The 13,797-nt window shown below is 37.8% G+C and overlaps 1 protein-coding gene across 6 annotated transcripts in view; it reads left to right on the top strand.

The window, feature by feature from the left end:
• The window catches only part of LOC124275423 (choline transporter-like protein 1), a 233,797-nt gene that overhangs the window by 58,117 nt on the left and 161,883 nt on the right, over positions 1–13,797 (top strand). The window lies entirely within an intron of this gene.

Below are 13,797 nucleotides of genomic sequence, written 5' to 3'. Positions count from 1 at the left end.
AGTATTTCATTAGCTGATTGCCACCAAATTACATGGTAGTGTACAAATTGTCTTCGCTGTTTAAACTTCATTCTGTGTCAATCTTATTCAAAGACTGCGTTGAACAAGTTGTAGTATCATTAAATTTGAAGTTGATGCAGACCATTCCTTTACAAATTTGGAATTGGATTGGTGATGTTTCTGTTAAAATATGGTAGATGGAAAGAGGGTAAAGAAACATCATCCCCAGTAGAAAGATGACCAGTGTAGGACATTGTTGTACACAGCAATCAACAGTCAACAGTCCTGTCAGGACCATGGGTGACCTGGTCATAATAAGATGGTCGTCTTCATTCATTCCAGGTGTTCCTTATGATTGGGTTTCTGTTTTCTGGTCCCCAACAGCATCTGCTGGACCTAGGACGCAATGGATCAGTAGTCCGATTCGGTAATTTGGTGTGTCTTCATTCCCCCATGTCATATATTGTTGGTCATGATTTCAGGTATTGAATTGTCTTGTTCTGATGGTCATATCGCTGGAGTATTATTGGGTGTGGCAAACAAAACAGACAAATCCAATCTTTGGAGATGTCCTCTCACTTTGATACTTTGGTTTGTGAAAGTGATACCTCATTATTTTGTCAGTACTATACCTATGTTCATTGGTATGACAACACATACCATTTCTCATGTTCGAACCGTACCTGTGTTCATGTTCGAACCGTACCTGTGTTCCTGTTAGAACCGTACCTGTGTTCATGTTAGAACCATACCTGTGTTCATGTTAGAACCATACCTGTGTTCATGTTAGAACCGTACCTGTGTTCCTGTTAGAACCGTACCTGTGTTCATGTTAGAACCATACCTGTGTTCATGTTAGAACTGTACCTGTGTTCATGTTCGAACTGTACCTGTGTTCATGTTAGAACCGTACCTGTGTTCATGTTAGAACCGTACCTGTGTTCCTGTTAGAACCGTACCTGTGTTCATGTTAGAACCATACCTGTGTTCATGTTAGAACCATACCTGTGTTCATGTTAGAACCATACCTGTGTTCCTGTTAAAACCGTACCTCTGTTCCTGTTAGAACCATACCTGTGTTCATGTTAGAACCATACCTGTGTTCATGTTAGAACCATACCTGTGTTCCTGTTAGAACCATACCTGTGTTCCTGTTAGAACCATACCTGTGTTCCTGTTAGAACCATACCTCTGTTCATGTTAGAACCATACCTCTGTTCCTGTTAGAACCATACCTCTGTTCCTGTTAGAACCATACCTGTGTTCCTGTTAGAACCATACCTGTGTTCATGTTAGAACCATACCTCTGTTCCTGTTAGAACCATACCTGTGTTCCTGTTAGAACCATACCTGTGTTCCTGTTAGAACCATACCTCTGTTCCTGTTAGAACCATACCTGTGTTCCTGTTAGAACCATACCTGTGTTCATGTTAGAACCGTACCTGTGTTCCTGTTAGAACCATACCTCTGTTCCTGTTAGAACCATACCTCTGTTCCTGTTAGAACCATACCTCTGTTCATTGTTTGTCAATACTATTCCTCTCTTAATTGCTGTAACAGAACCCTACTTCCACTCAATGGTTTCACGAAAGTGGTAAAAGTGTTGAAGAAAAATTGTAAAAAGCCATCTTACTCCCAACTCACTAACTCAGCTGTGTCATGGTAGCTGATTTCCCACTTGGTGATGCTTAAAATGGTTAAATAGATTTAATTTATGGTTCAACACCTCTAATTGTTCTGTGAAAAAAAATGACCTAGATCTAAATCCATAACAGTTTTGTTGCGGATCATTGTGAAGTCTGGTTGCCTCATAACAGTGTAGTTCTAATTTGAAAATTGGAGACGAATGTTCAAGTGGAAAATTCTTTGGAATTAAAAAAATAAAACGTCCCTTCAAATCAATATGACATGGAAACTGTGGGTCTGGAAGCCGTTGAAGAGCAGGAAGAGAGCTATTACCTTAAAACAGAATCTACAATGGCCTCCATAGTAACTACCCAACTCCAGAAGCATACGAAAGATCACAGGAAAAGACCTTGTTGATTTTGCCACTATGCTTCCTTATCAAGGTCCAGAAAAAGCTGAACATTTGGAGGGATTGAAAAGACCGAGACAGAAATTGTCCTCCATGTTTTCATATTGACTCAAATGACTGAAGAATTCCATTAAACTACTCTAAGTTTCAATCACCAGGCTGGACGTGATTTGAGCTTTAGGAAACTGTTTGCTCGAGGGCTGGAAGAAGCAAATGGCACGACACTATATTGTCAGTTATCAATATCCAACTGGTGGGTATGCCTGATTCAACAATGTCTGAGATTTTCGGCTGGATCCCTTTCAAGAAAATTCCGCTTTGGCCGACAAGGAACGGTTTCCCCAGACCCGGTATACTCACTCCTCACCTCCTCTTGTGCACTTTGATGTGGAATTATTAATACAGAAGATTTTTCAAACCTTGTGAAGGATATTTGACTTCTTCTTGATCATAGAGGGCAGTTAATCTTGCCAATTTCTGTAAATACTAGAATGGGAATTCATCTACAGATGATCGTCGCAGTAAATGAACAATTGTTGGCATCGCCTTATTCTCCAGGGAGTTCAGTTTTGAATCCTGCTCTCTCTGACTGGGTCCGACTATAGCTGGTGATTGTCTCTGACTGTGATACAGCCATCCGACCTACATTGATATTCAGTTGATGTCTTTAGATCCAGGTTTACGAGTTCATCTGTTAATCTTTGGTTTCCATCACTGACCATCTCCATGGTGTGAGGACCACTAAAGCTTTGACTTCCACCTTTTGGAAAAGGATTGCCAGATTAAATTGTTCTCCAGCTCCTGTTGGTAACCTACATGTAGTCACTGCTTGTACTTCTGTAAGTCAGGGCTCGATTTAAGAGATGTTAACCCACTTGCGCCAGGTGCAACCTAAGATAAAAACCTAGTTGCACCAGTCAAATTCCAGTTGCACTGTTTTTATTGCAATATGTAATATCAGAAATATGCTATTGAATTATTTAGATGTTTTATTCAGAAGTTTACCCCACTAAAAAATTGACTTGCACCTGGTGCAAGTTAGACTAATAACTAGGTTGCAATTTGTAATATTGGGTTGCACCAGTGCAAGTAACCAAGCGCTAAATCAAGCCTCCTTTAAGTCATCACTATTCTGAAGCAAACATCTGTCATCTTTTGATATTGATATTGTACTTGCGTTATGGATCTCTAAATTAGACCATTGGACCTTGGAAACAGGATCTTTTAAATACACAACTCTTTCACCTCTTGGTATTGGCTTTTCAAAAGGGGATCTCTCAATATCTTGAAATTCAATTTCTTGTACTTTCATATTGTTTTCCTGCTATCTTTCCCCAAACTCAGATGAGCTTTTTGAGGTGAAGTTTCCAAACTTGATTTCTTTTGATACAAGACCCAATGTGTTTGATCAAGCTGTGCAAATATGACCTTAGAAACAGACCTGTGGGTCACTCAAACCTTTGTTCTTGATTTGGATTTTATTATATGTGTTTATTCCTACATCATTTTACCTTGACAGTCAGTTCTGACAACATCCTACCCTGATGTGATTGGGCTTTCTTCCTATATTTTGGTGTGGTGGGGTAGCCCAGTGGTTTAACCGGTCGCTCGTCTCGCCGACCTGGGTTCGATTCCCCACATGGGTACAGCGTGTGAAGCCCATTTCTGGTATCCCCCACTGTGATATTGCTGGAATAGTGCTAAAGGCGGCGTAAAACCATGCTCACTCACACCTATATTGTGTGAACAATGATATAACTGAACTACTTTTAGAATTGTGGTGAATTCCCAACTGGTTCAACGTCTACATGTTCCTATGCATGGTCACGTTGGTAGGATCTCCCTGGCATCTACATCTCTAGTAACACATTAGTATGTCTGAAGAGGAGAACTAACAGAATCACAACTTTACATAATCAAATAAACACTAAGCTATATCTGTAGCCTGATCTCCCTCATACGTCTGCCCCAGGTTTGGGTTAGTTCAGGCTTCATTAATCAATACCAATATTCCGATGTATATTAGCTCCTGATCTGTGCCTATGGCAGTGTCCCCAGCACGGGACACTGTTCGTGAACTGGCCCACTTTCTATGCTTATGGGGGTGGTGGGGTAGCCTTGTAGTTAAAGTGTTTGCTCATCACGCCAAAGAACTGGTTTCGGTTCCTCACATGGGTAAAATGGGTGAAGCCCACTTTTGGTGTTCGCCCATGAGATATTCTAGAATATTGCTAAAAGCTGTGTAAAACCTTTCTCACTCACTCCTGTTTGTGAGTGAGTGTCCTTGATTGGCTGGTGTATTGCCTCTCTATGAATTTTGAAATTATTCAATATTGAGTAGTCAGTCAGAGGTATCTATTCCAAATAATTGCCTCTGATTGAACAGTCGATTCAGCATTCATATCATGGCAGAAGCTAATATTCATAGAGAAGTACTTCCTTCTCAGTCAGTTTTTGTAGTTTTCTTTTAATAATAATTGAAAAATTATATGCTTCAAATGCAGAGTTGTCATATATTCAAAGTCATTGCAGCCATAAATTTCGCCAGAAAATGCAATAGTGTGAGTGAGTGAGTGAGTGAGTGAGTGTTGTTTGGGCTATAGTCAGCATTATTCCAGCAGTAATGCAATGGCCCATATATAAGTCAAACCATCCAAAACCCTACAAAATTACCACTCTGGTCCGATAGTACTTTAAAGGTACTAATAATGGTAGAACCATATCTTAAGATTTTTGACTTTTTGACTTTATCGTGGGAAACTAATCAATAATGTAGATTTATGGGTACATGCGCACTGGCTGGCTCAGCTGATGCAAATATAATAACTCATAATTAGCAAGAGTTCTTCAAAAGGGAATATTTTACTCAGCGGTGGACAGATTGGGCAATGCAATTTTCAGTTTCTTCTGAAAAGTTGAAAATGTCAATAATCTTGTTAAAATATCTGGATTTGACTTTTAAGCTTTTTGATTTAGTTTTTGTAAAGGAGTTCTGAAATATCATTTCTTGTGCCCAGTTTGAAGTGAGGTGAAGACATTTTATTGAAAATGACAATTGGCTATTTCCAGCCATTTTGGTTGCCAAGTAGAAATGTATTGTGGAAGCATAGAAATGGATAGCATGGAAAAGAATATCTCAGCTTGCCTCGTATCTGAGGTTTGAAGAATTATTCGGTCCTAGCATTTATCAAAGAAAAAGCCTGCACTGTAATTTTCTTGGGTTGCTAGGCAAGAAATTTATCTTGGTTCCATGCAGTGTGTACCTTGATTGAGTTTGATTTTGTCTGTTAATCGTTGCTGGCATTTTACAGCTTTGTTAGGTTTTTGGTGGCGCTGAATTGTTTGAAACGGTATTGGTTTCTCTGAAGTGGATGAATAATAGTACCAAGTTTATTTTGCTCCGCAGGTCAGAGATTCATTTGGTGTTGCCCTAGTGTTGCTTGATTGACAGTGTTGGATGAAATTGATCTCCTTCTTGGTTGTCAATATCACGTAATTGAATTTATGACCCAGTGATCGGGGTGTGTTTTCATTAGAAAATGATTTGACAATGTCTCTTATCTTATGTATGGAGCCTCCGAAATGTCTTGTAATTATTTGATGAACTTGTATTTTAGGACCACAATGTGAAGGCATTTGTAAGGAATCATAATTGATGGATTCATTTAACTGTTTTACTGACTGTTCAGAGCAATTTGGACTTTTGTAAAGAAATGATATTTAAAAAATAATTGGATCCCTGAAGATCTAGGTTAGAATTGGCCTTCAGAAATTCATGCTTACTGGAACTAATGGAATTGGTTTGCCAGGCTGCTTGTTTTGGTTCATGCATGCATAGATAAGTGGTCATAATGATAATCACTGGATTGTCTTGCTCAGACTTGAAAATGTTCTTACTGCCATTATTTAGCATGAATATATGAATATAGCAGTGAACAGCAACCAACCAAACAATAAATTTGGCATTTATCAGAACTAATTCACAATAATTTCAGTTTTTTATTAGATTTCATATACGGCATGATCAAATGGCATGGCAAAATATTGCCCTTGTCTTTCTCCTTTACACTACATTTTCAGCCTCTTGGGAGCATGAGTGAGTAAGTTTAGTTTTGCACTGAACTCAGCAATATTCCAGCTATATGGTGGCGGTCTGTAAATAATCGATTCTGGACCTGACAATCCAATGATCAACAGCATGAGCATCGATCTTCGCAACTGGGAACAGATGACTTGTGTCAACCAAGTCAGCAAGCCTGACCATCCGATCCCGTTGTCGCCTCGTACGACAAGCATGGGTTACTGAAGATCAATATTCTAACCCCGATCTTCACGGGTGCTTGGGAGCATGATGCTAAAAATATCAACATTATATTTGGGAACACTTTGGTGAACATGTTTCTGTTTCATGTTTTCCTATTTGGTTTACTGATTTGTTAGTCTTGCTTTAGCCATTGGCTACAGCACCGTTCATACCAAAGTTGATCATTTATCTTTATTTATTTGTTGTGTGGGAGATACCAACCAGCAAATATTAGAAACAGAGCCAAACCATCGGAACCCTCTCACAGACCAAATAAGATGTGTTCACATGTGTCATTTCAACAAAAACATCCAACCCTCTCAAACTTGTGTTGTAGCGAAAAGTGTGTGAAAAGTAAAACAAGAATTGTTAAGGCCTAAAATTGCATGCCAAAGAAAGTATAAGGTTTGATCAGGTGCTTGGAGCTGGAGTACCTTCTCTCACATTCTGTGTATTTAAATAATCTATAAAAATATGTATGTTGATGACAGCATTGTAAAAGAGTAGCAGAGTCGACTGTCAGACAGTGTGTTAGGCTTGTTACCCCAAATGTATGGCCGCAAATAAATCCTCAATACTGAATTTTGTTTCTCCATTCATCACATAGCGATGTCAATCTAACTTCTCCCTGCTTTGTTCACTCCAACTACAAATAGCATGTGATTCTCAGGTTTTACATTGCATAAACATTCTACATTTTGCCACAACAAATTTAAGTCCTCCGTAATCTTTTAATCAGCACTGGTTGTATCTGAGAAGTAGAACATTCAGCCATAATGCCTATTTTGTCTGAAAGCTTAAAACTCCTTTTAATCTTAGTCAAAACAATTAAAATTCAAAACAACAAATATCCATCCACTGCACTTTCGTCTGAAAATAACGCCCCCTTATCCGTTGTTTTGGCAAAGGGGAGTATGATAATAGAACCGTGACAATGTATCTGAGTGTTTGTTTTTTCACACCGACTTCAATTCCGATGTGAAAATCTAGCCCTAGCTGAAACTATGGAGGACGTTAAGCTTTGTGATAACAATTTCCAGTTTAAGTTTCCGCAGTTTGTATCGTGTCTCAACAGAAGGATGAAGACCCACGTAAATTTACGTACACTTAACTCTGCAGATGGCTAAGTCATTATTCCTGGTGGGATGGTGGTGTAAATCCACAAATCGTGTTTGTCTATGTTTAGATGAGATGTACCTTTCAGAAAAGAAAACTCGAGAGACAACAACTTTATTATATGCTTGAAAATGATGTGAAACTGACCTGCTTTACATGGACATTAAAGTTCAAGTGTGTGGCAACAGAGATGTTTTTTTTAAGCTAAAAGATAATATTCTCGTCAATACATCATGCATCTTATTGCAGTAATATCAGAAAAATTGATGATGTTTTGGAGGTTGCTGCGTGAAAGAGTTACTGTTTTTAACAAAGATGCTTGCTTGTGAGGTTGCTTGGTAAATATTTATTCAGTATGGACCCATATTGGCAGATTTTTTATTCAAAGGGAGATAAACACTGTGGACTTCCTGTGATTGATATATAACAGGATGTAAATAGCCAACTCTGTTTCTCTTGAGCAGGCGTCAAAAGTTTTTTTGCATGCTCATTCCAAATCTGACTTAATACTTGGAAATAATCCATATGACCATTAGCGACATAATTAAGGGTATTGATTTGTATGGAGTCGCAAGGAAATGGCTGGATGTGCAAGTTAGGTTGTTAAATGGTTTTATACTTAATGAATGTATTAAGCTCTCAGAACAGATGTATGATGTTTATTGCTGGAGAAGATGTCACATGAGTCATGTCTTTTTATAGTAATTGTTCTGGATAGGTAAATATGTCTTTTTGTCGGCGTCATTTCAGAATCATTAAAGAAGCTTCAGCATCGGAGCACAGCAGGGAATGATTCTGATATGTAGTTCTCTTCATGATCATTTTCTTTGCTATGCAGTTAGACAATAATAACTGTAGATTTCAATCACAAATGATCCTGGCTTGGAGATGTCTCATTATCATTAGTGAACCTATCTTAAGGATTATTTTCTCATGATCCTAATGTATTCCAAGAAAGGTAGACACATGTTTCTTGTGAGTAAACTCTGTTTATGGTGCCATTACATGGTAATTATGTTGTGATGGTGAAATTATGTTGTGTTTTCCATTCATGCCAAATTATATGAACAATTTAATCCTATTTTTTCCTCATAAAGGAATATTTGCAGCATCAGGAGTGAGATGTGAATCTGGTGCATTATCTGCTATATGCCCTGATGTCGATTGCACCTGATAGCCCATGTAGGTTACTTTGTTGCAGAATGGAGACAATCAGTGGTGTTATGTACATGGGCAAAAAACAGCCCATATCGTCAGTTCATAACACCTATATCTTCAGTGTATAACACGAGGGTCTTCCTGTGGCAAATGACGATGTAGTATGAGCAGGGCATCAGAGACAGTGTAAACATGTACGTGGCATTTAAACATGGGATGAGATGCACTCTGCATGTAGTGGGCCTTGCCAAGTTGTTATGAGCATGTTGTCGGTATGTCTTATGTCATTTTTATATCATACTCCTTAAAAACTTATTTTATTTTTTGTAGTCAGTGTCTAAAATTATAAAATATTTCAGGCACATTTTCTGGAGACTGTAGTGAGGGAATATAATTTATATACATTGGTTGTATACAGTATCATCCTGACTGAACTGTAGTGTTGGGAGTCGGGAAGCCAAATCCACTATTCATTATCGGAGGACTTGTGGTGAACGATTATCGATTATAATCGAAATATATTCCTTTTTTAATATAATCACCAATTTTAAGGGTTTTTCCCCCAGTTCTTTTCTAATTAATGTTAATGTAATTATTCTGTTTATTTATTCAACAAACATTTATCAATATATCTCATTACATTCACAATAGATGTGTAACATTTATTCATAGACAGGTTACAGTAATATTTACTGTAGTGATGAATACAAAACTATGCATACAATGCATATAGCTTTATGCTGTTGAGCGTTTCCTAAATATTCGTCAAATTTAATGGTTAGTTTACTTCATTAAGTGTGTTATACTAAAACAACAAAATTCTGATTAATCGAAAATATGTTTTTTTAGAATCGATGATCATATTTAATCCTTCTTTCGATCGATTTTCGGTTATTTTCGATCATTGGAACACCATTACTGAACAGAGGGGAATACTGATTGCATATGAGGTCACCTTCTTTGGTCCTTGTGAGAGATCGGATTGTGGGCTTGCATTGTGTGAGTTGGCTCACCTTGTGTCATCGTAACCTTTGTTATATGAAAGGTTGTTCATGCTATCAATCATTGGTTTGGTTCATACTCTATTACTGATAAGTTGTTTGGCTTTGTTGTTGCTGATTGCACAAAACTACAAAACTAACTCTTGAAGTTGCAGTGGACATACTCTCAATAACCATGAAGTGATTCTTATCAATTTATCAAAATATTCTCACTTCAAATTTCAGTGTCAGAAAATTACTTTTTCAGTTCCCCGTTTTAGCAAACATTATTTTTCATGCAGTACTGAAGGGACTTTATTTCAGCTTGATGTGTGAGTGAGTGAGAGAGATGGTTTATACTCAATTTGAACAAGATTGCACCAAAAACACAGCAGAGGACAACAGAGGATGGCTTTACACTTAAAGCCGGCATGTGATGAATCGGACTCTTGATTTCAGCGGGGCGGTTGGGTAGCCTAATGGTTAAAGTGTCCGCTCGTCACGCCGAAGACCCGGGTTCGAATCCCCACATGGGCACAATGTGTGAAGCCCATTTCTGGTGTCCCCCGCCGTGATGTTGCTGGAATATTGCTAAAAGCGGCGTAAAACCAAACTCAGTCAGTCAGTCAGTCTTGATTTCAGCGTGATGAGCAAACACCTTAACCACAAGGCCCCCCCTTGCCATGAGCTGCTATGAGATTACATAGATACATTGAATATTTATTGATATTTCCCATAGAGGTTTGTGTTTGTGTATCCATTAGGCGGTATATGTGTTTAAAGATTTAGTAATTCAGAATTGCATAGTCGAACACATGCATTTTCCTATTTATATACACACAATCACATGATATGTGCTTGCATAGCACCTTGACATAGACAAGGAAATAGATTATGTAAATGCAATGATTATTCATGTGGAAAGATGGGTTGGAAACGAGAATTATCCATCAAATTTGACAGGAATCAAATATCATTTGAATACAACAGTGACCCAGACGAAGATAAGAGACCCCTTACATCATGTTTGCCAGGCCACTTGTACATTTCAGTCCATGCATGACGTCCAGAATGACGTTGTATTGATATAGCGTTTATAACGACTGAGTGGACATGTCATACAAGATTTATGCGACGGTTGTCAATAACATGTACATATCACCCAGAGGCCAACATCTGCAAGGCAATACACATCATATCATCCTCTCAGAGAATGCTGTGGTCACGTTTCTTGCATGCTAATTTCAACGGCAGAATGGAGGATTTATGGGTGCACTGTAGCGTGGTGAATTTGTATTGGCAGTCATTCATAAAAGTCAATCTGTAGCGAGCAAAGCTCTCATCATCCATTCCACTGCAGTTTTCAGAGCTGTTGTTAATAGCTATTCCATAACACTGCTTGGAAACATACGTGATCCTCAGGGCAGTGTCATTAGCTCAGTTGGCCCACTGTTAGCTCTGTCATGAAACGTCAATGTCAGTTTCAAATGCTGAGCAAAATTTGTATGACTGTCGCTTGACATTTGTATTCCAAGATTGGAGAAATATGTCCGCTAGTGATGATGGTTTAATTTGTTGTAACAAGTGTTGTGTCTCAGAATACTGATCAGTCTATTGCGTATTTAACGACTCGTTAATTGCATCTGGCAGTGATGTTGGTCCATAGCTGTTTTTGTCCTGGCGTTACTTGACGGATCTGCATCCAGATTCTGGTGAAGGCAAGGCGCCTCAAGGGTTCCAGAATTAAACTGAATTAGAATTCAGCTGTTATTATGTTACAAATATTGCTCATATTATTAAAATTGGGTTTGATGTTTGAAATTGGAAACTGCTATACTTTTTCATAATCTGTAATGCCAAATTCAATTTGGAGGAAAGAACCTTTTTTGGGGTCGAGATCAAGGGGCTGCTATGAAAACATGCAGTTGTCATTGAAGAAAGATGTTTTAAAAGGTTAAAATTGGATACAAGATCAGACAGTTACATGTTTTAGGTTGTGATTTTGAACTATTATTGGAGCTGTGGAAAAAAGGAATATGTTATTTATCCACATGAAAATATCAGAAGTAACCATCAGGCCTCCATGATTTTCATGAGCCCTGACCAAGATGCGAGTTTGATGGTTGACACGTGATCCAGCGTGATCCAGGTTAAGAATGTATGATCATACCTCACTGAAAGGGATCACTTGTTTTGAGATGTTTTGTTTGTTTGTTTATTTATTTATTTGTTTGTTTGTTTAATGCAACACTGAACAATTTTCCAGCCATATGATGACAGTTGGTAAATAATTGAGTCTGGTTCAGACAATCCAGTGATTGACACATGTATCAACCAAGGTAGCAAGCATGACTGCAGGATCCAGTTGTGGCCTCTTTCAACCAGAATAATTGTCTGAAGACAAATTCTAACCCAGATCTTCACGGGTCAGTTAGATTCTGGGACAGAATGGGTCCCTGTCCTTTGTTTTCTGAAGAGTCAGCCTAGATGATTCTTTCAGTTAAAGATGTACGTCATTTTCAAGACTGGAATATTTACAGTGAATATGGTGGTAAACGAAGACAGTACAAAAGTTCAACTTATTCAGACTACAATTTTCCCCATCTCTCAGATGTCTTCTGTTTGTCAAAATCATGAAGATACGACCTTCAGTACATCAGCCAAACTTGGCAACAACATCCTCATACTTTCAACCCCTGTTTTCTTTGACCTTGACAGTTGTACATACAAGTTGTTGTGTAATAAGATAATGTAGATGACGGAACAAACATTCACCAAGTCACCAATTCCACTGTGGTATTTTGCTTTTTTCATACTAATGTTTCGACTCTATACATAGGTACAATTTGTGAAGCCCATTTCTGGTGTCCCCCATGGTGATATTGCTGGAATATTGCTAAAAGCAGTGTAAAACTAAACTCACTCACTCATACTAATGCTTCATCTCATTAATCATGTGAGTTTTTTTCCTGTTTAATAGCTTCAAAAGTTGCACATTTTTTTTATTTGAATACCTCAAGGGAAATGGTATGTAGTTATTTGCTTTCAGTATTTTTTCTAACGCCTCATGGTTACTGAAATAAAAAAAGAATTCATTCAAATGGAATCACGTTTATTTTGGTTGAAATGGACACAAAAGGAAGTACATTTCCTCTTGAAATAGTCATTTCCTTGTGGTCTGAGGTAACAGTAATGTAAATTCATATTGTTTAAGTGCTTACACTGGTTGTTGATGGCTGTTAAGCATGCTTGTCATCAATAGATTAAAAACAGCGGGAAACAGGCCATTAAATACTGTATAACCTTGTATTGTTTTATGACCCCTTACATGCGATAAATTGTTTATTTCAATTTTGTACTTGTTGGTTTTAACATTCATCAAGTCATCTGATGTCTTTGCCCTCTTTGATTGGGTCCATTTTGCCTGGAGTAAATGGATTTTGCAATTGACGATCTCCACGGAGTAATACTGGACATCCTGTCACTAAAAGCCTGGGAGTCTCATCACGGTGCCGCTATTGTCAATGTCATTAGCTGATCTACAGTGTGATGTAATTTGGATCTTTATAAACGATTTGTACAATCTTACTTGATGGACTGGAGTTTGTCAGCAAATTTCCTGTAAATGGATTAATTGCTTTGAACTTTGTGTTGGATGCAAATGCATCAAAAGTTTCTAAGTAAATATCAGAGCTTTTGAAATGTAAATTCAAACTTCTGAAGATTTGGGTAAGTTTGGGAAAAGTGGTTTTATTTTTGGTGTTAATTATAATCTCTGGTGTAATAGAATAAAATATTTTTGAGAATATATTTGATTATTTAGGTCTCTCAAAGGTTGTGAAAGAAATTAGGAATTTTTTTCTGGAAGGTGATTGATTAAAGTAGACTGGCTTTTGATGTTATGTGAAGATTTGTCTGTGTGACTTGAATTGTGAAAATATTTATCACTCATATTCAGCACTTGAGTAGTCAAAGCTAAAGTTCTTTTTCTTCATCCTCACAATGAGATGCTTGAAAATACATTCATCTGCTTCACTGCCATACATTCACTTCTAAAGTTGGCCATTTTAGGTCCAGAAATATATGTCATAATTCAGTATATTTCATTTCACAAGTTTCTTTAGCAATGAGGCATAGGTGGCCCAATCATCCAAGCAGCCGTGATTGTCTGTGAAGAATTCCATTTCTTGGGCCACATGGGTTCG

The sequence above is a fragment of the Haliotis rubra genome, unplaced genomic scaffold, assembly GCF_003918875.1.
Source record: "Haliotis rubra isolate DU_JTF1 unplaced genomic scaffold, ASM391887v1 Scf2, whole genome shotgun sequence".
In the NCBI taxonomy this organism is placed as follows: domain Eukaryota; kingdom Metazoa; phylum Mollusca; class Gastropoda; order Lepetellida; family Haliotidae; genus Haliotis; species Haliotis rubra.
This window is presented reverse-complemented; position numbering and strand designations above follow the sequence as displayed.